General features: G+C 37.9%; 1 protein-coding gene across 2 annotated transcripts in view; it reads right to left on the bottom strand.

Moving 5' to 3' along the window:
• ZNF445 (zinc finger protein 445) overlaps positions 1 to 22,477 on the bottom strand; it is a 37,509-nt gene extending 15,032 nt beyond the window's left edge. The window contains exon 1 of one of the 2 annotated variants that reach the window (XM_082724814.1): positions 22,347 to 22,477. The gene's annotated coding sequence lies outside the window, so the exon portion shown is untranslated. Of the gene's footprint in view, positions 1 to 22,038; positions 22,262 to 22,346 lie in introns of those variants that run through there. The other variant, XM_082724815.1, reaches the window with a different exon arrangement.
• Between the last annotated feature and the right edge of the window lie 740 nt (positions 22,478 to 23,217).

Raw genomic sequence — 23,217 nt, 5'->3', positions numbered from 1 at the left:
CACATTTATTTTTAAGATTTTATTTATTTATTTGACAGAGAGAGAGAGAGAGAGAGCGCACAAGTGGGCAGAGCAGCAGGCAGAGAGAGAGGGAGGAGCAGGCTCTCCACGGAGCAGCGAGCCTGATGAGGGGCACTATCCCAGGACCCTGCCATCATGACCTGAGCTGAAGGCAGACACTTAATGGCTGAGCCACCTAGTGTTACATTTACATTAATGGATATTTCAAAGTCCACTTGAATAAATTTTATATTATATACCAAATTTTCTATTATATACCAAATCACCTAACAAAAATATATAATGCTAATCTACTTTGATACTGAGATATACTGAATATCTGCTTTGACATACTGAGAGCAGATATTTAGTATCTATTATTACTCCCCTTGAAAATACACTGATTTTTAGAACACACTTAAATCAGTCTTGGTATCTAGTAATAACATTTGAGCCATACCTGAAAATTCTTCATTTACTGTTGAGTCTCCACAATATGAATTTTTAAATTTAACATTTACTTCATTTAAAAATGAAGACAAAAAAGTGTTATTAGTCCTTTTAGCCAGTGGAACAGAAGTATGAGAAGAGAGATAATAAGAATGATCTTCAATGCTAGCTTCTAAGCTATGTTTTTTATAACTTAAACTTTCAGTACTCATTTTGTTGCAGTATAACCAAGTCTGCCTATTATAATATTAATAACCAATGTTAGAGTCTTTGGAATCATGATTGTAATTAAAGGTTGGACTTAAAGCTTGATGAAGTTAATGGCAACCTCCTGGATCCCATTAAATTTCTACTGAGCTAATTTAAATGGGATCCAGGAGGCTGCTATTAGCTTTATTATGCTTTAAGTCCAAGTGAGTAATGGTATTAAGGAGGGCACACGTTGTAATGAGCACTGGGTGTTATACACAACTACTGAATTGCTGAACACTACATCAAAAACATTGATGCAGGGGCGCCTGGGTGGCTCAGTGGTTGAGGCCTCTGCCTTCGGCTCGGGTCATGATCTTGGGTTCCTGGGATCGAGTCCCGCATCAGGCTCTCTGCTCGGCAGGGAGCCTACCTCCTCTTCCTGTCTCTCTGCCTGCCTCTCTGCCTACTTGTCTGTCAAAAAAAAAAAAAAAAAAATCTTTACAAACATTGATGCAATATATGCTGGCTAACTGAACATAATAAAATAAGTTCCACTTCCAAATAACACTTTAAAACAGTTTCAAGTACTGAACTGACTAGCCAGCATCAGGTTAGGAATTTTTTCAGTGCTCTAAAGTATAACTTTTGGTATCAAAAAAGCATAGTTAAGACCTTTGATTAGTTATGAATCAAAAAATCAAGAACTAAAATACCAGTGGTTCCTGTGACAAAGAACCCTTCCAAATAATTCAGGGAATGCTTAGAGGGAATTTCATTCTGCAATGCTTATGTTGTTTTAAAAAAACTTAGGAGCTCAAATCAACAACCTAACCTTTTACCTTGAAACACTGGAAAAAGAAGAGCAAACTAAACCTAAAGCAAGCAGAAGGAAAGAAACAGTAAAGAATATAGTGGAAATTAATGAAATAAAGATTAGAAAAACAAAAGAGAAAATCAATGAAATAACAAATTGGTTCAATGAAAAGATTAACAAGATTGATAAACCTCTAAAGTGATGAAGAAAAAAGATTCAAACTACATAAATGAGAAACAAAATAAGAAACGTACTACTGATTTACAGGAACTTTTAAAATATTAATTAAAAATAAGACAATTTTTGCCAATAAATACTTTCGATGAAAATGATGAAAAGTTTTAGCAGTTATAAAACACAAACTCTACTAAAATTGATTCAAGAAGAAACACAAAATCTGAACAGACATATAACAAGTAAAGAGATTAAATTAGTAGTCAAAACCACCCATAAAGGGTGCCTGGATGGTTCAGTTGGTTAAGAGATTGCCTTTGGCTCAGGTCATGATCCTGGAGTCCCAGGATGGAGTCCCACATTGGGCTCCCAGCCCCACAGGGAGTCTGCTTCTCCCTCTGACCTTTCTTCCCCCTCATGCTCTCTCTCAAATAAATAAATAAATACATAAAATCTTAATTAAAAAAAAAAAACCCACCCATAAAGAAAAGCAAAGACCCAGTTGCCTTTTTGGTAAGTTGTACCACATGTTTAAAGAAAAAATAATACTTAGGATGCCTGGGTGGCTCAGTCCGTTAAGTGTCTGCCTTGGGCTCAGGTCATGATCCCAGAGTCCTGAGATCAAGTCCCACACTGGGCTCCCTGCTCAGCGGGGAGCCTGCTTCTCTCTCTGCTTGTGCTCCCTCTCTCCCTCTCCGACAAATAAATAAAATTTACAAGAAAAATCATACTGATTCTTCATAAATTCTTCAAAACAACTGAAGAGGAAGAACTTCCTACTTTATGCTATTACCTTAATACCAAAATTGGACAAACCATTCTCTCTTAAGTATACAAATGCAAAAATTCTCAACAATATACTAGCACACTGAAATGCCATAACACATAAAAGAATTATAACCCATGACCAAATGGAATTTATCCTAGGAATGCAAGATTATTTTTTAACATATCAATAAAACCACAAATCACATTATTATGTCAATAGTAGGAAAAAAATTGACCAAATCCATACTTTTAAAATATTACTTATTTATTTACTTATTTCATTTGAGAGAACAAGAGTGAGAGAGATCATACAGGTAGAGGGAGAAGCAGACTCCCCACTGAACAGAGAGCTGGAAGCCAGGCTGGATCCCAGGACCCTGAGATCATGACTTGAGCTGAAGGCAGATGCTTAACCAAATGAACCACCCAGATGCCCCAAATTTTTCATGACAAAAATAATCACGAGGAATAGAAAGCAACTTCTAATAGTGTTAAAAAGTCTCTACAAAACTCACAGCTAACATCATGTTTAATAAAGACCAAATGCTTTTCCCCCAAATTGAGAACAAATTAAGGATATCCACTTTCAACTCTTCTTTTTAACACTGTACAGGAGGTTGTAGCCATGGCAGTTAGGCAAAAAACTGGAAGGAAAAATAAAAGCTGGGGGTACTTCCAGGGAAAATGGCAGAGTAGGAGGATCCTAGACACATGGTTGCAACAGATATACCTGATAACACCCACATCAGTATAAATAACCCAAAAAGCAATCATAAGGCCAGCAGAACAGACTCCTCTAAACAGCTAAATGTATAGAAGAGGTCACACTGAAGAGGACAGGAAGGGCGGAGGAGACGTGGCCAGAGGGATGATCCGGGTAGAGAGAGAGGAGCAAACCCTACACAAGGCACCCCAGGTACCGGAAACCTGCACAGGGAAGAGGAATCTCAATAATATCTGGCTGTGACAACCAGAAGGGTTTCATGTTTCAAGTTTTTAAAACCAGTGGAGCTTAACACCTAGAACTTTAAAAATCAGCAGGATCGGCTCTGGGGAGGGCAATGAGAACTCTGTCCCCACATTTAAAGTGCAACGAACAGCTCCGCTGAGATACAGCAGAGAAACAGCAATCTGAAAACCACCTGGGTATACAAGAAAGAAATTTATTTACTGATCTTAAGAGCTTGTGCTGGAGGGGCAGGTATTTTTGGGAAACTTCTCCAAGAACAAAAGAGCTGGTGGGCACAATTTCCCTCCCAATCCATGCAGCCTATATACAGGAACAACTGTTGGAACCAGCACAGTGAGAACACTATCCACGTAGCTTCTATTTTTTTTTTTCCTGGAGTTCTTTTATTTCTTAATTGAGGTATAAGCTAGCATAATATGTTAGTTTTAGGCTGCAGAGTCCATTTATTTGTGAAGAGAGAGTGATTAGGTACAAACTATTAATTCAAGTACGTGTGTTAAGAAAATGAGAAGACAAGCAAACAAGTGAAAGGTAGGGGTAGGAAAAAAATAAAAAAGCTCAAATGATATAACTGTTTACATAGAAATGCAAGGACATCTAACAAAGTATTAAAGCTAGTAAAAGAATGCAGTCAGTCAGTGGTGCCTGGGTGGTTCAGTCCATTAAGCATCCCATTCCTGATTTTTGGCTCAGGTCATGATCTCGGGTCTTGAGATCAAACCCCATGTGGTTGGTCCATGTAGCTTGTTAACAGCACACCAATCTCCTGTGACCCGCCCCCACTAACAGGCCCTTGGCAGCATTACATCCAAAGTGGTGCCACAAGCTGTGTATAAGCAGCCCCAACAGGGATGAGCACTAAACCAAAGTAATCCTGCCCAGCAGAGAGAGGAAGTAAACCACATACATCAGTCTACTGGGGCCCAAACAGTGGGCTGGGGGGCAGAAATCGGGTCTGAGAGCAGGCCTCACTTACTGATTAAAGCTTCTCAGGGAACAACATATGGAGAGTGTCCTGTAGTTTGGAGCTACCCCAGCCCTGGAAAACACCTGGTCTGATGCAGTTCAAGCCCAAGGTGACCACAGACTGGCCCACTAACAATACAGAAACCAAACTGTGACCAAAACAGGCAAAGAGAGCCATTGCAGAAGATGGGCAGAATGTAAACACGGCTCATCCATAGTAGTATGGTTCATGCAACACACATAAGAAATGCCCCTGAAGTTCCAGGTTCTGGTGAACAGAGGACACTGTAGTGCAGGGCACTACAGGACCTCTTCTTCAAAGGGCACTACTTTCCAGAGGAGACATAGCTGATTTTCCTAATGCATAGAAACAGACACAGAGACTTAGACAAAATGAGAAAACAGGGATATGTCCAAAATCAAAGTATAGGACAAAATATCAAGCAAAAGACCTCAATGAAATGGAGATAAGTGATATGCCTAATAGAGAATCTCAAGTAATAATCATAAAGATATTCACCGAACTTTAGAAGAGTGGAGGACCTCAGTAAGACCCTCAACAGAGATACAAGACGTTAAAGAGAAACCATCAGAGATGAAGAATCCAATAACAAAAATTAAAAATATACTAGATAGAATGAAGAGTAGACTAGAGGAAATAGAAGACAGCCATAAGAAAAAATTTAAAAAGACCACAAATAAATGGAGAGTAAAGAACATTCTACTAAAGAATGAATGGGATTACAAAAAAATTAAAGAAAAAAATAGATGGAAGCAAGAAATAATGAATATAGAAACAAACAAAATCCCAGTAGAACAGAGAAATGAAAATAAGAGCTGGTTATTTTAAAGAATTAATAAAATTAAAAAACAACAACAACAACCGTAGCCAGACTTACCAAAAAGAAAAGAGAGAGACCTCGGTGGCTCAGTAGGTTAAAGCTTCAGCCTTCAGCTCAGGTCATGATCCCAAAGTCCTGGGATCGAGCCCCACATCAGGTTCTCTGCTCAGTGGGGAGCCTGCTTCCCTTCCTCTCTCTCTGCCTGCCTCTCTGCCTACTTGTGATCTCTGTCAAATAAATAAATAAAATCTAAAAAAAAAGAAAAAAAGAAAAGAGAAAGGAGCCAAATAGATAAAATCATGAATGAAAGAGGAGAGATCACAATCAAGACTCTACAGAAATACAAACAATTATAAGAGAATATTATAAAAAAAATTATATGCCAACAAACTGGGCAATATAGAAGAAATGGATGCATTCCTAGACATATACACACTACCAAAACTGAAACAGGAAGAAACAGAAAATCTGACCATAACCAGCAAAGAAACTGAATCATTAATCAAAAATATCCCAACAAACAAAAGTACAGGGCCAAAAAGCCTATATATACCAGGAGAACTATATCAGACATTTAAGGAAGAATTAATACCTATTCTTCTCAAACTGTTCCAAAAAAAATAGAAATGGGAGAAAAATTTCCAAACTCACTCTATAAGGCCAGCATTACCTTGATTCCAAAATCACACAAGGACTTCACTAAAAAGAGTAATTACAGTCCAATATCCCAATATCCCCTATGAAGATGGATATGAAAATTCTCAAGAAGATACTAGCTAATTGAATCCAACAGTAGTTTAAATGAACCATAAACCACGATTTATTCCTGGTGGGATTTATTCCTGGGCTAGAGGGGTGGGTCAGATAGTCACAAAGTAATCAGTGTGATACACTACATTAATAAAAGAGAAGATAAGAATCATATGATCCTCTCAATAGATGCAGAGAAAGCATCTGACAAAATACAGTATGAGTCCTTGATAGAAACTCTCAAGAAAGCAGAGGTAGCTAGAATATGCCTCAACATCATAAAGGCCATGTATGAAAGAGGCTAATATCATCCTCAATGGGGAAAAACAGTTTCCATGTATTTTTAAAATTCTCCTTTAATTTCTGGATTGATTTATTCATTCTGTAGTAGTTTGTTCTTTAGCCTCCAACTACAGGGAAAAACTTGGAAAGAACACAAATACATGGAGGCTAAAAAGCAAACTACTACAGAATGAATGAATCAATCCAGAAATTAAAAGGAGAATTTAAAAAATACATGGAAACAAATGAGAATGAAAACATGACAGTTCAGAACCTTTGGATGTAGCATAGATGGTCCTAGAGAGAACTCATATGGCAATACAGGCCTTCTTCAAGAAGCAAGAAAACTCTAAAACACAAAACCTAACCATATACCGAAAGACTGGAAAAAGAAAAGTCTAAGTACAGTAGGAGAAGAGAAATAATAAAGATTAGAGCAGAAACCAAACAAGCAATGGAAAAGATAACCAAAACTAGGAGCTGGTTCTTTTAAAGAATTAATAAAATTGATAATCCCCAGCCAGACATATCAAAAAGAAAAGAGAAAATACCCACATAAATAAAACTATGAAGAATGAGGAGAAATCACAGCCAACAATGAAGAAATACAAAGAATTATAAGAGAATATTATAAAAAATTATATGTCAATGAGCTAGACAATCTAAGAAAATGAATGTATTCCTAGAAACATAAATTACCAAAACTGAAACAAGAAGAAATAGAAAAGATGAACAGATGCATAGCCAGCAGAGAAATTGAAGCAGTAATTAAAAATCTCCCAACAAACTAGAGTCCATGGCCACATGGCCTCACAGCAGAATTCTACCAAACTTTTTTTTTTTTTTTTTAAGATTTTAATTATTTGACAGAGAGAAACAGCAAGAGAGAGGGAGCACAAGTAAGAGGAGAGGGAGAAGCAGGCTTCCCGCTGAGCAGGAAGCCTGATGCAGGGCTTGATCCCAGGACCTGAGATCATGATCAGAGACGAAGACAGCCGCTTAACGACTGAGCCACCCAGGTGCCCCACTATTAAACATTTAAAGAAGAATTAATACCTACACTCCTGAAAATGTTCTAAAAAAAAAAAAAAGAAGAAGAAGAAGAAAAAGAAATGGAAGAGTACCTGGGTGGCTCAGCTGGTTAAGCATCTGCTTTCGGCTCAGGTCATGATCCCAGGGTCCTGGGATTGAGTCCCACATCAGGTTCTCTGTTCAGCGGGTAGTCTGCTTCTCCCTCTGCCCCTCCCCCAGTCTGTGCTTGCTCCCTCTCTGTGTCTCTCTCGCAAACATACATAAATCTTAAAAAACAAACAAATGGAATGAAAAGTTCCAAACTCATTGTATGAAGCCAGCATTAGCTTGATCTCAAAACCAGACAATGACGCTACCAAAAAGGAGAATTACAGACTAATATCCCTGATGAACAAGGATGCAATAAATCTCACCAAGATACTGCTAAAAGGATCCAACAGGACACATAAAGGATTATTCATTACAAGAAAGAGGGATTAACTCCTGGCCTGCAGGAGTGGTTCACCATCCATAAGTCAATGTGATACATCACATTAATAAAAGAAAGGACAAGAACGATACAATCCTCTCAATAGATGTAGAAAAAGCATCTGATAAAAATCAGCATCCTCTCTTGATAAAACCTCTCTGAAAAACAAAAACAAAAACAAAAAACCTCTCTGCTGGGCAGGGATGGAGAGAACATACCTCAGTAACATAAAAATTATATATCAAAAGACCCAAAGAGAATATCATGCTCAACAGGGAAAAACTAAGAGCTTTTCCCCTTAGGTCAGGAAGATAAATAGATGTCCACTGTCACCACTGTTATTCAACATAGTACTGGGAGTCCTAGCATCAGCAACCAGACAACAAAAAGAAATAAAAGGCATCCAAATTGGCAAAGAAGCAGTCAAACTTTCAATCTTCTTGGAGGACATGATACTCTTATGTTGAAAACCCAAAAGACATCACCCAAAATTGCTAGAATTCAGCAAAATCCCAGGATATAAAATCAATGCATAGAAGTCAGTTACATTTCTGTACACTAACAATAAGTCAGGAAAAAGAGAAATCAAGAATCAATCCCATTTACAATTGTACAAAAAAAAAAAAGTAAGATACCTAGGAATAAGCCTAACCAAAGACGTAAAGGATCTGTACTCTGGAAACTACAGAACACTTATAAAATAAATTGAAGATGACACAAAGAAATGGAAAACTGTTCCATGCTCATCGACTGGAAGAACAAATATTGTTAAAACCTCTATGCTACCCAGAGTAATCTACACATTCAATTCATTCCCTATCAAAATACTGTAAGCATTTTTCACAGAGCTGGAACTAACAGTCCATACTATATTTGGACTGAATGGCCAAAAGAATGTTGAAAAAGAAAACCAAATGTGGAGGCATCATAATTCCAGACTTAAGCTCTATTACAAAGCTATATCATCAAAACAGTATAGAACTGGCACAAAAAGAGATACAAAGGTCCATGGAACAGAGTAGGGAACCCAGAAACAGACCCTCAGCACTATAGTTAGCTAAACTTCCACAGAACAGGAAAGAGTATCTAACAGAAAAAAAGATAGTCACTTCAAAAAATGGTGCAGAGAAAACCAGATAGCCACACCCAGGAGAATGAAACTGGACCATTCTCTTATACCATTCACAAAGATAAACTCAAAATGGATGAAAAGACCTCAGTGTGAAACAAGAATCCATCAGAATTCTAGAGGACAAGAAAGGCAGTAACCTCTTCAACCTGAACTGCAGCTACTTCTTGCAAGACACCTCTATAAAGGCAAGGGAAACAACAGCAAATATGAATAGGGCTTCATCAGCATAAAAAGCTTTTGTATGGGGCACCTGGGTGGCTCAGTGGGTTAAAGCCTCTGCCTTTGACTCAGATCATGATCCCAGGGTCCTGGGATCAAGCCCTGCATCAGGCTCTATGCTCAGCGAGGATCCTGCTTCTCCCCTCTCTCTCTGTCTGCCTCTCTGCCTACTTGTCATCACTGTCTGTCAAATAAATAAATAAAATCTAAAAAAAAAAAAAAAAAGCTTTTGCACAACAAAGGAAACAGTTGACAAAACGGAAAGGCAACCTATGGGAGGGGAGAAGATATTTGCAAATGTCTTATCAGACAGTGTCCAAAATCTATAACTCATCAAACTCAGAAATAGTGCTATTTACAATAACATGGATGGAATTAGAGAGTATTATGCTAGGTGAAATAAGTTAGTCAGAGAAAGACATATGCCATATGCTTTCACCAATGTGGAATTTAAGAAACAAAACAGATGAACATAAGGGAAGGGGAGGAAAAATAAAATAAGATGAAAACAGAGAAGGAGGCAAACCATAAGAGATTCTTATCTATTCTATCTATTCTAGCTATTTATCTATTCTAGCAAATACTGAGGATTGCTGAAGGGAAGGTGGGTGGGGGGATGTGGTAATTTGGGGATAGGCATTATGGAGGGTACTTGATGTGATGAGCACTGGGTGTTATATGCAACTGATGACTCACTAAATTTGAAGCTGGTGATACATTACATATTAACTAAATTGTATTTAAATAAATTTGTAAAAATACTAGCAGCAGTTTTCAAAGAGCCAGAACAAGCATTTCTAAATTTGTATGGGATGACAAAAATCCCCAAACAGCTAAAGCAATACTGAAAAAGAAAGACAAAGCAGGAAGCATCATGATTCCAGATTTTGAGCTATATTCATAGCTGTGATCATCAAGACAGTATGGCACTGGCACAAAAACATATAGATCAATGGAACAGAACAGAAAACCCAGAAATTGACCCACAATTCTGTGGTCAACTAACCCTGACAAAGAAGGAAAGAATTGGGGCACCTGGGTGGCTCAATGGGTTAAAGCCTCTGCCTTCAGCTCAGGTCATAATCCCAAGGTCCTGGGATCGAGCCCTGCATCGGGCTCTCTGCTCAGTGGGGAGCCTGCCTGCCCCCCTTTCTCTGCCTGCCTCTCTGCCTACTTGTGATCTCTGTCTGTCAAATAAATAAAATCTTTAAAAAAAAAAAAAAAGAAGAAGGAAAGAATCTTCAGTGGAAAAAAAGGCATTGTCTTCAACAAATGGTGTTGAGAAAACCAGACAGCAATATGCAGAAGAATGAAACTGGACCACTTCTTTATACTATACATACATATAAATTCAAAAGGGGTGAAAAACCTCAATGTGAGACAGGAATCCATCAAAGTACTAGAGAAGAACAAGACAGCTACCTCTTTGATCTCAGCCACAGTAACTTCTTGTTAGACATGTCTCCAAAGGCAAGAGAAATAAAGGCAAAAATGAACTACCAGGAATTCAAGATTAAAAAACTTTGCACAGCAAATGAAACAGCTGACATAACTAAAAGGCAACCTATGGGACAGGAGAAGATATTTGCAAATGACATACCACATAAAAGGCTAAAAAGAACTTACCAAACTCAACACCAAAAACACAAAGAACCAAAAAAAAACCAAAAAACAAAAAAACAAAAAAACCCAAGACCCACAAAGAAAAACAGAAAATAAAAGGGCAGAAGACAGGAACAGACACTTCTCCAAAGAAGATATCTTCTTTGATAGCCAACAGGCACATAAACAGATGCTCAACATCACTTGGAATCACTTGGCATCAGGGAAATAAAAATCAAAAGTGTGATAATATATCACCTCACACCTGTCAGAATGGTTAAATTAGTATCACAGAAACAGCAAGTGTAGCTGAGGATGTGGAGAAAGGGGAACCCCCTTGCGCTGCTGGTGGGAATGCAAATTGGTGCAGCCACTGTGGAAAATAGTATGGATATTTCCCCAAAAAGTTAAAAACAGAACTACTTTACAATCCAGCAATTGCATTGCTAGGTATTTACCCAAAGGTTACAAAAATGCAGATTCAAAAGGGTACATGTAGCCTGATGTTCCAGTATTATTAACAATAGCCAAGCATGGATTGAGCCCAAATATCCACTGACTGATGAAGGGATAAAGATATGGTATATACATACCATATCTTTGGTATGGATTACTCAGCCATCAAAATGAATGAAATCTTTCCATTTGCAATGAAATGGATAGAGCTAGAGTGCATTATGGTAAGCAAAATAAGTCAGCCAGAGAAGGACAAATTCCATAAAATTTCACTTATATGAAGAATTTAAGAAACAAAACAGATAAACATATGGGAAGGAGAAAGAAAAGAGGGAGGGAATAAACCATGAGACTCACAGAGAACAAACTGAGGGTTGACAGAAGGAGGTGGGTGGTGGATTGGGTTAGATGGGTGATCGGTATTAACAAGGGCACCTGGTGTGTTGAGCTCTGGGGGTTATATGGAAGTGATGAATTATTATATTTGACTTCTGAAAATACTATTAGACTACATGTTAAATAACTAGAATTTAAATAAAAAATTGAGGAAAAAATAGGGGTACCTGGGCAGCTCAGTTGGTTAAGCATTTGCCTTCAACTCAGGGCATGATTCTCAGAGCTCCCTGCTCAGCAGGGAGTCTGCTTCTCCCTCTCCCTCCCTCCCTCCCTCCCTTCCTCTCTCTCAAATAAATACAGGATATCTTTTTTTAAAAATCAACAATAAATAAGTAAGAAAATGAGTTAAAGAAACTTAGCGACACCTTCAAGCATAGTAACATTTGCATGGTAGGGACGTAGAATGAGAAGAGAGAGAAAAGGGAGCAGAACATGCATTTGAAAAAATAATAGCTGAAAACTTCCCAAATCTGGGGAAAGAAAGAGAAAACAAAAATCTAGATCCAGGAGGTAAAGAGAGCCCCCCCCCAAAAAAATTAACAAAGGAGGTCCACAACAACACATAATAACTAAAATGGCAAAAACCAGTGATAAAGAGAGTTTTAAAAGCAGCAAAAGAGAAGAAAACACATAAGGGAAACTCTATAAGGTTATCAGTGGATTCTTCAGGAAAAACTCTGAACACCAGAAGGGAGTGATATCATATATTCAAAGTGCTGAAAGGAAAAACTTTGCAGCCAAAGAATAGTCTATCCAGGAAGGCTATCATTAAAAATAGGTGAGACAGAGTTTCCTGGTCAAAAAAAGTTTAAAGGAATTTATCACCACTAAACCAAACTTACAAGATGTATCAAATGGGACTTTCTGAGCAGAAAGGAAAGACCATAAAGAGGAGTAAGCAGAGTAGGAAGCAAAATGAAGTAAATTAAGTATACATATAACATTAAGGCAAGAAATTCACAAAATATAAGGATATTAAGTATGACATCATACACCTAAAACATGGGTGGGAGAAGAACAGAAATTTAGTGCTTTTAGAATGGGTTCAAACTTAAGCAACTGTCCACTTAATGTAGAGTGCTACATATAAAATGTTATATATAAACCTAACGGTAACCACACATCAAACCTGGTAACAAGTATGCAAAAAATAAACAGAAAGAAATCCAAGAATATCACTAAAGAAAGCCAGCAGACCCAAGAGAGAAGGGAGAGCAAAAGAAGAAAGGAACAGAAGACCTGTAAAAACAAACATAAAACAAGTAACAAAATGGCAATAAACACATACCTATCAATAATTACTTTGACTGTAAATGGACTAAATGCTCTAATCAAAAGATACTGGTGATGGAATAGACAAAAACCCAAGACCCATCTATATGCTGCCTACAAGACATTCGTTTCAGCCCTGAAGACACGGGCAGATTTGAAGTGAAGGAACGGAGAAGCACTTATCATGCAAATGGAAGTGAAAAGGTAGCAATACTTTTATCAGACAAACTGACTTTAAAACAAATACTGACAGTAGACAAAGAAGGACACTATATAATTATAAAGCGGACAATCTAACAAGAAAATACAGCAACTGTAAATATTTATGTAGCCAATACAGGAGAACATAAATACATAAAGGAGGTAATAATAACCATAACAGAGAAAATTTATAGTTGTACAATACCAAGGAACTTTAACAACACACATCAATAGATAGAGAATCTAAAAAGAAAACCAACAAGTAAACAATGGATATGAATGACACATCAGACCACATGGATCTCAAGATATATTCAGAATATTCCAACCTAAAACAGCAGATTATGCATTCTTTTCAGGTACACATGGAACATTCTCCAGAACAGATCAAATGTTAGGTCACAAAACAAGTTTCAACAAATTCCAAAAGATCCAAATTATACCATGTAATTTTCTGACCACAATGCTACGAAACTAGAAGTTATATACAAGAAAAACTGAAAAGAACACAAATACATGGAAATAACAGGTGAATAAATAATTAATAGATTAACCAAGAAATCAAAAAAGAAATAAAAAAATACATGGAGGAAAACGGAAATGAAAACACAACAGTCCAGAATCTTTGGGATGCAGCAAAAGTTTTTCCAAGAGGGAAGTTAACAATAATACAAGCCCACCTCAACAATAGAGAAAAATCTCAGACAAAAAAAATTAACCTTATACTTAAAGGAGCTAAAAAAGTAAAGATTAGAGAAAATCCATAAGTAAGGAAGGAGGAAGGAAAGAAACAGAACAGATCAATAAAACAAAGATCTCATTCTTTGAAAAGATCAACAAAATTGATAAACCTTTTGTCAGACTTACTGTGAGAGAGAGGACTCAAACAAACACAGAAATGAAAGGGGAGAAACACCACCACAAAATTACAAAGGTTTATAAAACAAAAATTATATCCCAACAAATTGAACAACATAGAGAAATGGATAATTTTCTAGAAATATGTAACCTCTCAAAACTGAATCAGGTAGAAATAGAAAATTTAAGCAGACAAATTACCAGAAATCAAATTGTTCAGTAATCAAAAAACTCCCAACAAACAAAAGTCCAGGACCAGATGGCTTCAGAGGGGGAATTCTACCAACATTTAGAGAAGAGTTCATATCTATTCTTTTCAAACTATTCCCAAAAAATGGAAAAAGGAAGGAAAGTTTCCAAATTTATTCTGTGAGACCAGCATTTCCCTGATACCAAAACCAAATAAATACACCATTAAAAAAAGAGAACTACAGGCCAGTATCCCTGATGAACAGAGATACACAAGTCCTCAATAAAATAATAGCAAACTAATTCCAACAACGTATTAAAATAATCATTCACCATGAACAAGTGGAATTTATTTAAGTGTGATTCATTAGTCACAAATCAGTGTGATACATCACATCAACAAGAGAAAAAACAAAAACCATATGATCATTTCAAAAGATGCAGAAAAAGTGACGAAGTATTAAAAAAAAACCCACACCACAACAAAGTAGGTGTAAAGGGAACATACCTCAACATAATAAAGGTCATATATGAAAAACCCACAGCTAACATAAATGAAGAAAAACTGAGAGCTTTCTACCTAAGAGTAGGAAAAAGATGTCCCCTCTTACCACTTTAATTCAACATAGTACTACAAATCCTAGCCAAAATAATCAGACCAAAAAAAAAAAAAAAAATCCATCAGTAAGAATGAAATAAAATTTTCACTATTTGTGAATGACATGATATTATATATTAAAAAAAAAACCCTAAAGATTAAAAAAAAAAAAAGAAAAACTACCAGAATTAATAGATGAATTCAGTAAGGTTGCAGGACACAAAATCACTATACAGAAAAATCCACTGTATATTTATACACTAATAATGAAGCAACACACAGAGAAATTAAGAAAACAATGTCAGGTTGCCTGGATGGCACAATCGGTTGGCATCCAACTCTTGGATTCAGGTCAGGTCGTGATCTCAGAGTCCTAAGATCTAGCCCTACATGGGGCTCCCCAATCAGCATGGAGTCTGTCTGAAATCTCTCTTTCTCTACCTTTGCTCCTCCCATTTGTGCGCTCTTTCTCTCCCTCTAACATAAATAAATCTTTAAAAAAAAAAAAAGAAAAGGAAAAAATCCTATTAATCCTATTCACAATTGCACCAAATACAATAACATATCTAAGAATACACTTAACCAGAGAGATGAAAGACCTGTACTGTGAAAACTATAAAACACCAATGAAAGAAACTGAAGATAATATAATTAGAAAGATATTCCATGCTCATGGATTGGGAGAACAAATTTTATTAAAATGTGGATACTACCCCAAGTAACTTACACACTTAATATAGTTCTTACCAAAATACAAAAGCATTTTTCACAGAACCAGAACAATCCTAAAAATTTGTACAGAACCACAAAAGACCCTAAATAGCCAAAGCAACCTTGAAAAAGAACACACTGAAGGCATCAGAATCCCAGATTTCAAGTTATACTACAAAACTGTAGTAATCAAAATAGTTGGAATCACACACAATAAAATATTACTCTCATTTGCAACAACATGAATGGATCTAGAGAGTATAATGGAACACAACAGAAAACCTAGAAATAATCTCATGATTATATGGTCAATTGATCTTTGACAAAGGAGGCAAGAATATGCAATAGGAAGTAGTTTCTCCAACAAATGGTGCTGGGAAAACTGTGATATACACTTTCTTACATCATATACAAAAATAAACTCAAAGTGGACTGAGCACCTAAATGTGAGACCTGAAACAAAAATCCCATGAGACAGCACAGGGGATAATTCTCTGAAATTGGCTGTAGCAACATTTTTCTACATGGGTCTCCTGAGGCAAGGGAAGCAAAAGCAAAAATAAACTGTTGGTATCACATCAAATAAAAGGTTTCTGCACAGTAAAGGAAAAAATTAACAAAACTAAAAGAAACCTACTGAACGGGAAAAAATATTTGCAAATGACATATCTGATAAAGCGTTAGTATCCAAAATATATTAAGATCTAATAAAACTCAATACCAAAAGAAAAGAAAATAATCCAACTTGAAAATGGGCAGAAGGCATGAACAGACATTCTTCTGAAAAAGATATCCAGATAGCCAGCAGACATGAAAAGAGGCTCAACATAACTTATCTTCAGGGAAATGTAAATCATTACCACATGAGATGTTACCTCACATCTGTCAGAATGGCTAAAATAAAAAACACAAGAAATAACAACTGTTGGCCAGGATGTGGAGAAAAAGGTACCCTCATGTACTATTGGTAGGAATGCAATCTGGTGCAGTCACTCTGGAAAACAGTTTGGAGGTTTCTCAAAAGATTAAAAATAGAATTACCATACAATATAGTTAATTTACTACTGGGTATTTATCCAAAGAATACAAAAACACTAATTCAAAGAAATATGTGCACCTCTATGTTTATTGACTGTTACTTACAATAACCAAATTGGGGAAGCAATCCAAGTAGATGAATGGATAAAGATGTGGAGAGTGTGTGTGTATGTGTGTATACATATATACACACGCATGTATACAGTAAAATATTACTCTCATTTGCAAAAACATGAATGGATCTAGAAAGTATAATGTTAAGTGAAATAAATCAGTCAGAAAGAGACAAGTATCACATGATTTCACTCATGTGGAATTTCAGAAAATAAAAAACAAATGAGTAAAGAAAAAAAGAGACCAGGGCGCCTGGGTGGCTCAGTGGTTTAGGCTGCTGCCTTCGGCTCAGGTCATGATCTCAGGGTCCTGGGATCGAGTCCCGCATCGGGCTCTCTGCTCAGCAGGGAGCCTGCTTCTCTCTCTCTCTGCCTGCCTCTCCATCTACTTGTGATTTCTCTCTGTCAAATAAATGAATAAAATCTTTAAAAAAAAAAAAAAAAAAAGAAAAGAAGAGACCAAAAACCCACACTCTTAAATAGAAAATTGATGGTTACCAGAGGAGAGATGGGTGGAGGGAAGAGTAAAACAGGTGAAGGGGATTAAGTGTACACTTATCCTGATGAGTAATGTACAGAACTGTTCACTAACTGTACTGTACACCTGAAGTTAATATAACAGTATAGGTTAATTATAGTGGAATTAATCTTTGAAAAGAGAACCCATATGGGAAAGGAAAAGAAATGGAAATATTTCTATTTGCAAATGACATGATACATATATAGGGAATCAAAAGTACTCCACTAAAAGCTATTAGAATAGAAGAGTTCAGCAAGATTGGAGGATATAAGATCAGTTTGCAAAAGTTAATAGTATTTCTATAGCAGAAATGAACAAATCAAATATAAAATTAAGAAATAATATATACTTATATTTGTAATCTCATAAAAAAATAAAATACTTACAAATGAATTTTCAGAGGAAAAACAAAACTTATACCCTGAAAACTACATTGCTAAAAGAAATTAAGGATTTAAGTAAATGGAAAGATCCTCTGTCCAGGGATCAGAAAACAAAATATTGTCAAATGACAGTACTCCCAAATTATATGAAGATTCAATACAAACCCTATTAAAATCCCGTCTGGCTTCTTTACAGAAATTGAAAAACCAATCCTAACATATGGAAACTGAAGAGGCCCAGCATAGCCAACAAGATCTTGAAAAAGAATAAACTGGAAGAAACACTCTTAATTTCAAAACTTCATTCATAAAGCAGCAGTCATCAAGAAAGTGTGGTGTGGGCATAAGGGCAGACATAGAGATCAATTAAATAGAATTAAGAGTCCCCAAATAAACCCATATATCTATGCTCAATTTATTTTTATTTTTTATTTATTTTTTTAAAGATTTTATTTGTTTATTTGACAGAGATCACAAGTAGACAGAGAGGCAGGCAGAGAAAGAGAGAGGGAAGCAGGCTACTGAGCAGAGAGCCTGATGCGGGACTCGATCCCAGGACCCTGAGATCATGACCTGAGCCTAAGGCAGTGGCTTAACCCACTGAGCCACCCAGGCGCCCTCAATTTATTTTTGACAAGGATGCCAAGACCACTTAAGGGGGAAAGAATAGTTTTTTCCACAAATGGTGCTGTGATAACAAAGTTTACATAAATAGGAATGAAGTTGGAACCCTAAATAATGCAATATATAAAAATTAATTCAAAATTAACTGCAGACCTACCAAAAAACTGATGAATGGATAGAGAAGAGGTAGTATAAATATAATGGATTATTACTCAGACATCAAAAAGAATGAAATCTTGCCATCTGCCAACGATGTAGATAGACCTAGAGGGTTTTATGCTAAGCAAAGTAGGTCAGTCAGGGAAAGACAAATACCACATGAGAGCACTCATATGTGGAATTTAAGAAACAATACAGATGAATGTAAGGGAAGGGAAGGAAAAATAAAGTAAGACAAAATCAGAGAGGGAGGCAAACCATAAGCATTCTTAACTATAGGACACAAACTGAGGGTTGCTTGAGGGGATTTAGGTGGAGGATAGTGTAAATGGGTGATGGAAGTTAAGGAAAGCACTTGATGTAATGTACACTGGATGTTATATGCAACTGATAGATAATTAAATTCTACCCTTGAAAATAATAATATACTAAATGTTAATTAAATTGATTTTAAAAAATTAATTAATTAAATGTAGACCTAAAGATACTAGCTAAAACTATAAAACTGTTATTAGAAAAGGTAAATATAGGTAAGAAAAGATAGAGGAGGAGTAAGGGACCCTATTTCAACCAGAACCCTGAACTGAGCTGGGTATCAACAAGACTCTGACCACCCACCAAATAAGCCTGAAATAAGCCTGAGAAGTAAGATGAGAATCTGGATCTATACAAACAGAATATCTCCTGCAGTTGGTTACCAGGTAGGAGGTGGGGAACAGTGATTCTGCGGGGAGATATGCAACCACCAGAAAATATAAACGGCATGACCTATCTCAGGAAATGGAGACCCACGGCACAATAAGCACCAATTTTAAGCCTCCAAGCAGATCTTTTCTGAAGCAGCTGTCATAGAAATGTCTAAAGAGGTGGGTGAAGTATCTGGACAGCGGTGATGAGAAGACTGACAGACAGGAAACTGAGGGCAAACGCCAGGAATTTGGCAAAGGATTCCAGGCCTTTGACCAAAGAAAGGGTTAGGCCAGCTTCTACAACCTTGAACATGGAGAAGACCCTTTTGGACTCTGGATGAAAGACCCAGAGCACAGTTAAGGACATAGGAGGCCAGTGAGCTGATCCCGCAAGGTTAAATTCAGGTATCCTAATGCCTCAGGGTTTCTCCACGTCCCAACTAGCTTTTGAGAACAGAAGGAAAACTTCACTCATCCCAAACCCAGGAGGAAACCTGGGCTGATCAGGACTATTCTCCCAGAGCTTCATACCTCAATCCCAGTCTCAATCCTACAGTGAAAATGGCTTTGTAAAGCACAAGGAAAATCCCAAGCAATTATCGGGGCATTTTCCAGGGGCATTCTTTTTTTCCCTTCTTCTCTTTTCCTTCTTTCTTTCCTTCTTCCTTCCCTCCCTTTCTTCAACTCATACACAATGTGATTTTGTTTTCTTTTAAAATCCTCATTAAGCAGTCTCTTAGTCTTGTGTTTTTCCTACCAGTGTCAGGGTACATATGCTTTATTTTATACACTGGTAAGGAAACAAGAAAAACTGCTTCCAGTACATAACTGGAATGTTATATTAAACAAATCCATCAATTAAGAAATGAACTCAAACCTCGTGTCCCAAACTTGGGTTTCTCCATACCTTTCTCCAGTAAACGGAACTTGGTGGTCTTCAGGACTGGGGAGGGAAAGATACAACACAAGCATTCTGTGGTGCCAGAAAGTCAGGGAAAGACACCAAAATGGATGTGGGCACTTCAAGGGGAAACAGGAGCCAACTGCAAAGAGCGCCCAATGGCCAAGGCTAGAATAATTCAAGTAACAAAATAATATCAGCACTGCATCAGAGCTCAAAGAATACATACCCAACATCACACACTCATATAACTAACTGAATAAATAAAGCAAAGGGAAACAAGACACAACTCTTCCTCAGAAAGTATTCCAATTAATAACTGTAGGGAGAATAACAGAAATGAAAGTCACCTTTAGACCATTACACTAATAAGATCCACCAGGAAGGCTAATTAGTAGGTGAAACAGGATATTGTTATGCAAGGTCTCAAAGTATAATTGCTAGTTACAGAGGGAAAGACAGTATCTTTACAGTGGCAGACACCACTAGATCAAAATTAATATCAACAGTAATAAGACATATCGACACCATCCAATCGAAGCAGGAGAAAATGCCTGACAAAACCAAAGTGAGGAGCATTCTAAAAATACCAGCACAACATACTTCAAAAGCATCGAGGTCACGAAGAACAGGGAAAGATGGAGAGACCGTCACATACTAAAGGAAAACTTGGAGACATGACTACTAAACGCAACGAGGGATTCTAGACTGGATCCTGGAACAGAAAAAGGTCACTAGTGAGAAGCTGATGACCTCTAAATATTAAAGTCAGCAGTTTAATTAACAGTACTGCGCCACTGTGAAATTCTTAAGTTTGATGACTGTTCTGTGGTTAACTTTAACTTTAGGCAAACTGAGCGAAGACTATAAGGGAACTCTACAACTTCTGCAACCCCCTGTAAATCTACAATTACTCAAAAGAAAAAAGTTTTTTGAATTGAGGAAGTGTGTTACCGTTTTTCTCTGATTTACTTTTTTTCTTAGCTTAAAAATTAACTTGGCAATCAAAGATACCAAATACTGTCATTCTTGTCTCCAATTTACAGTCATTCTTTTATTAACTTAACAATATCTATTGAGCACCTACTATGCCCCAGGCACTAAGGTCTCTGTGGTGAATGATACAAAATAATAATAATAATAATAATGATACCGCCTTCCAGAGCTCACAGGAGGACAGCCAATGAAGTGTAGATATGTTAAGAGGTATGTTACAGTGTGCAGAGCAATGCAGTTTAATAAAACAAGAAAGGAGGCTAAAAGTTTTAAGATCTGGGAAGGAAAACATTCTGATCATTACCACCCACAGGAAGGATTATGGTTTTTAACCAAACTTTGTCTGCCTTTCTCCAGCATTAACATGACATGTAAGAGCACCCTTATTCACCAGACTCTCAGTATACCCAGAGATACAGACACGTGCCAACAGACGCCAAGTCCTCTGAAATTCATTCCTCAAATTACAACTAAAGCCGCTTGCTGACATCTCCCTGCAAATTTTCACTCTTGAACTACAAAGAGTTTGAAACAGGATGGTGTTCTCTCCTGGCCACCACTTTTAACCTAGAAGGAGACCATTCTCTGATTACCGACGCCTATGCAAGTCAGAGACAGTACAGTAGTTTTAAGTTAGAGCTGTACCTTCTGTTTAAATATTCCCCTTTATTAAAATAAAATCTGTAAAAAAGAAAAAAAACCCTATATTACAAAAATAAAAACCTCCCTCTCGGACACTTCACTTTTCATTCTGAAAAGAGACAATCACCCTAATAAACAAGACTGCTATTTTTCTTCACAAACGTCACTTGTTGCGCTTTATGTAACACAGCTTAATGCAATGTGTGCTAAGGAAAATAAACTGCAAACAAAATGTTTTCTATCCATCACAGTCAGAAATATGTCTTAGTGATGCCATAATGCTGACACCAATTCTGACCACCAAGTGAACAAATGCATTCCGCCGGAATTTTCAAGAGGCAAGAGTATGACTGTGCTTAATGCCACTGAATGATGCCACACTTTAAAATGGTTAAAATGGTAAATTTTATTGTAGCCTACGGTAAATAATATGCATATCTTATCACAGCATTACTGTATCACAAGAATACTAAAAGAAGTTTTTAAAAGCAATGGTATGATCCAATTTCGTAATAAACAAACAAACATATATTTATGTATATGAGTTTCCATAATTGTGAACAAATTTATACTGTCAAGAAGCATCCAGACGAAACTACTTGCGGTTACTCTTACTTTTCTGGCACTCACCCGCGTCACCTAATTGTCCATAATGAGTAGCTTTGTTCGCGTAATTGGGAGAAAGAATAAAGCGCAGAAGCCATTACTCCCAACTCCCTGCCGCGGGCTGCAAAGCACTTCCAGATACGCGCCTCCCCGAGGCGGGCACCGGCTTCCCCGCTAAACCACCCGCCCCGGGCGCAGCCTCCAGGCCCGGCCTCAGCCGCCTCCCGCCCCTCTACTCTCAGACCGGGAGGGGCCAAACACCCCCGCCGCCCTCCGGAACCCTGCGCCAGCCAGCCGACCCCGACGCCCCAGCGCCCCGCCCGGCCGCTCACCGACTCCCCAAGCCCCCGCCAGCTCGTCCTGCGACCACACCACCGGGCCACCGCCTGTCGCCCCGCGCCGGTCTCTCCGTCAGCCCGGGGCGCGCACGCGCGCCGCCGCCCGGGTCCTCCGCAGCCTCTCTAGGAAGTCGGGAGGGCCGGCGTCTCGGCTTCTCCCTGGCGCCGGTGCAATATCCGCCAGCCTGTGAGCGCCTGGCTGGTCCCCAACACTCCCCCCACACACACACTCGCGCCCGGGCGCCGGCCCTCCACTCGTCAATCCAATGCCCTGCCAGGCTCCAGAGCTCTACGGGCCTTGCCCACTTTGACCACATCCCTTGCAAGTGTGTGTCTCGCTGCCCTCCAGGCCTTCTCCTCCCCACCCCCGCGCCCCCCAAGAACAGGATCCAAAACTAGAGGTCAAAATAGGGAGGCACTAAGTTCTAGCTGACTGGTTCTGGCCAAAGGGAGAGTTGTTAAGGGGGCCACTCATTGTATCTAGGGGTACTTGCTGATTTCCGACCACAGGGGCACAAAAACGGTACCTTCCCGTGGCTTCGGGGGATTTTCTTCTGAACAAAATTCAACTGAGTACATTTTAAAGATCTCATTGGCTTTTATTCAAGAGTTCACCAATAGGGCAGCATCCAGTCTAGCAGACAGAAAGAAAGGAGCTGGAAGCACTATACAAGGGTGGACTTATATAGTAGACTGGTTATTGCAATGTGACTTTCCTTATGTTATATTCTGAGCAGCGAGTTATAAAGACGGATTATGCCCCAGTTTTGTTTTTCTTTTTCAACATTTCCTTAGAGATTCGGGGTCACTTTAGGATTATTTGCACCAGCTCTTTGAAAAATACTGGGGGAATTTTGATCAGAAT

This window comes from Mustela nivalis (assembly GCF_964662115.1).
Source record: "Mustela nivalis genome assembly, chromosome: 1".
Lineage (NCBI taxonomy): Eukaryota > Metazoa > Chordata > Mammalia > Carnivora > Mustelidae > Mustela > Mustela nivalis.
This window is presented reverse-complemented; position numbering and strand designations above follow the sequence as displayed.